At 49.8% G+C, this 3,523-nt stretch overlaps 1 long non-coding RNA gene across 1 annotated transcript; it reads left to right on the top strand.

Moving 5' to 3' along the window:
• The first annotated feature begins 2,214 nt into the window (after positions 1-2,214).
• Positions 2,215-3,211, top strand: LOC123345665. Its single transcript, XR_006572839.1, has 3 exons — positions 2,215-2,433; positions 2,610-2,682; positions 3,072-3,211. It is a non-coding gene; the product is annotated as an uncharacterized LOC123345665 (long non-coding RNA).
• Positions 3,212-3,523: the final 312 nt, after the last annotated feature.

Genomic DNA, 3,523 nt, shown 5'->3' on the forward strand with positions numbered 1-3,523 from the left:
TTTTCCATTCCAGCTGTACGCAGGTTATTTTCTTTAAAACACAGTCAGGGGCTCCACTCAATTGCACAGCATTGATCAAGGTCCCCCCTTGCGCTGAATGTTCTTGGCTTAGGCACAGACATTGCACAGCAGAACCTCCGGCAATAACCGTGTTTCATCATCTTTCCAAACCCAGCTCAGCACATAGGCCCCAGAGCTTGTGGTTTATATCCACTAAAGTCCAAGTCACCCAGTCATGGGCCGTTGGCCTGGCAAATCTATGACACGGCCCTCGCATTCTTCACAAAGCTTTTCCCTCAGGCAGTGCTTAAGGGCAGCATAAACAGCAACACATACAATAGTCCGCGTGACTTTTTTACGCTCACAACGTGGCACTGGCTCAGTTAGTTCTATGCCAAGCCTCCTCCGAAACACCTCATGGCCATCATCCTCAGAGTCCTCTTCAACAATTTGTATCGGCGTTGAGCAAAACCAAGGTGGGCCCGGTTATCTTCGCTGCTTCATGCAACGCTGTCCAGGGTTTCCAGGCCATGTAGGAAGGCATCATTGAGCTGTTGATTTTCATAACAGAAACAGTGTAAGCAGCCCACTGCTTGTTTTTAGATTTACACGACCCCCGGTTCCTTACCCATTAAGAAGCGATCGCTTCTTAACCATTCATTAACCTGTGTGACGTCCTTTTTCTTCACCTTCTCCCTGCGTACAGTCATGAAAACCGGTCCTAAGAGCAGGCCCTTTTGGGGAAGAAGAAATGTGGGACTCTGCTACGCCTCTCTTTAGACAATCAGCTCCTGAACAAAGCAATCATTTGAAACCATTACCCTCTGCTGTGAATCCCACAATTGTTGGCTCACAGGAAATCTGCAAAGAGTTTCATCAACCTTCATCTGCAAGGATTTCCAATCTAAGGCTCGTTTGGGCAAGGGACAAATGGAAGACAGATTTCAAAACAGACGATGGACATTTTAATGGTCTGATATGCTAGTTGAGCTAACTAATGGTCCCCTGACCTTGCAGCACTTCATCAGTGATGTATTTGGGGACAGTGTCATCTATGCGGGTGACATACGTCTCTTTTTGGAGAACCCAGAGCAGCACACGCAGCACATCCGAACCTGGAGAGGTTTCGGAAGCATGGTCTCAACGCAGAATTGGAAAAGCGGAACCTCCAGCCAACTCTCCACAGAGTTTTGGGGGTACATCCTCTCCCCAGAAGATGTTACAATTGATCCAAATAAGGTGGAAGCCATTCATAAATGGGGCGAAGTTGGAAGCCCTCAAGAAGTGCAGCGCTTCCTAGACTTCCCTCGTCCTGTGAAATCGAGACGTGCTGGCTCTCAGTGATGCTTAGACGGAAAACCACGCACCCCACACAGAGGTTGGAACCATCCACTCCCAGGTTGTCCTGAGGAGCCATGATTTCTCCAGGAGCTGGGTAAAGGGCACCGGGATCAGTCTGTCAAAGGTAGGGGAGGATCGTGTGAGGAGAGGGTCTAAGAGAGGAGGAGCGTGGGCTAGGCTCTGTATTTGGGCTTGGCAGGGATCGAGAGAAGGGAGAGGGCTGTTAGGGGGCAATGCGAGGTGGGAGGGGGGTCGGAGATGGGGGCAAGGCCTGAAAAGTTCAGCTGCTTTAGATCAACTGTGCCAGAGAATCACTGGTTGAAGTGACTGAAAGCTCTGAGCTGGGGCTGGCCAAAATCCTCCTCCTCAGATGGGAACATCCCAAAAGTCTGCAGAAGCTCAGCCTCTGAGGTGAACGTTGTGGCCCAAACCTCTCTCTGCTCTGTACCTCACAGGATTCCAGCCGGCTGTTCCAATCCAGGAGGAAAACTGCCACCGAAGTCTCCCAGCACCTGGGCAGTGAAGTGCCACTTAACCCCACTGTGATGCACAGACCTTGCCCTGGCTGTCTGCACAGGGCTGAATTTCACCCCTTCTGAGTGTAAGGAAATAATTGGCTGAAGGCCTTTTTCTTTCTGGATGTCTGTCTAGTGGGAAAGAACCATGGGGATTTTTAACCTGTTTCGCTCCCATGCCTGGTGCTTTAATGATGCAGAGAAGGGCTGATGCATTGGTTGATTTCCCCACCTTTTAATCTACTCTCTTCTTCTCTTTTAACAGGTATTCTAAGCCCCCCCCCACCCCCGTGCATCATATGGGCATTCTTGGGGGCGCAGATTACATCAGACCTGCACCTGAATAAATAGGGACTGAAATATGCAGACACTAAAGTTCTGCAGCCAAATTCTCAGGAACCTTCCTCTTCAATATAGGATCAGGATTTTGTTTTGAATTGTTTTATTTTTTTAAAAAGTGCTGAGCAGATGCTACACTGTAAGAAATGGAAACAGAAGCAAAAACTGAAAGACTGTTACTAAAACCAATGAACAGCTGCAGAGAGTGGAGACCCGGCAAAGCAGACAAATGAATACTGTGAGTAAATAACCTGAAAGCAAATGAGGAAGAAAACCTCCTCTGGGTAATTGTGGCTCTTGGGACCAAAATCAGGTTCCTGGTACGTAGCCTGGCTGAGATCATCCCTTTGCCCTGGATCCCAGACCTGGGATTCAAATGTCATTCTCTGTGTGGTGTCCTTATTTTATTCCTAGGAAAGGGATCCCCAAAGGAGGTGCAAGGATCCGGGACTCTAGTGTCTGCCAGAAGCTTCAGCCACCTTCACAGGTAGAAGTCACTGGCTTTCCTACAATGCCACTAGTGCTCTTCTTGATCTCCAGATCTGCTCCCTCCAGCAGGACAGAGACACCCCTTAACTCCCCGAGTCCTGATTTCCTGCCATTCAAGGGGCTGAGGGTTTGCATTGCCTCCACCCCAACCATCCGAGACTTTTCCTATGGGAATCTCCCTAGAGCAGGGAAGAAATCTGTTCTTCCATTAGAACCAGTCTGCTCAGTAAATCCACCCACATTGACCTCATCTCAGCTGCTTTGTTTATCCGAGATTAGTGGTATCTTTGGAAAACCCTTAGCGTGTCGGGGTGTGAGGTGGGGCAGGGGATGCAGGAGCTCCAGCAGATTCCCCTGAAGAACACCACCCTGTCTTTCTCTGCTCAGGTTAGAGCTCGCCGTCCATTGCGGAGGTGAAGACCGGATGGGAGCTGCTGGATTGACCTTGATGTGCCATGTCCTTGTGTGGATGAAGGACCTACATCTCAGGGGTGGCCAGCAGCAGATGTAACACCTGTGTCCAGGAATGGGCTAAATAACCTACATTGAGAGGTAAGTAAAATCATGGCCACATGTAGACATCATGGGAATTGGTGGGGATTGACCCAGGGTCCTTCAGCACAAGCCCCTCTCATTCACTGTCAACAAATCCAGCTCCACCCACTAGACCACACCCCATTCCAGAGCCCCAGATCCCAGGAGCCCTGATTCTCAGACCCAGGGCTCACATCACAAGGCCAAACCTCCTCCTGTTATGGGCGCTGCAGAAGGGAGGATTGGCAAAAAAACCCTCTACATTCCCCCTGTCAGAGACTGCGGCCACGGGTGACAAGTGAATG

Source organism: Mauremys mutica, chromosome 12 (assembly GCF_020497125.1).
Source record: "Mauremys mutica isolate MM-2020 ecotype Southern chromosome 12, ASM2049712v1, whole genome shotgun sequence".
NCBI classification, from domain to species: Eukaryota; Metazoa; Chordata; order Testudines; family Geoemydidae; genus Mauremys; species Mauremys mutica.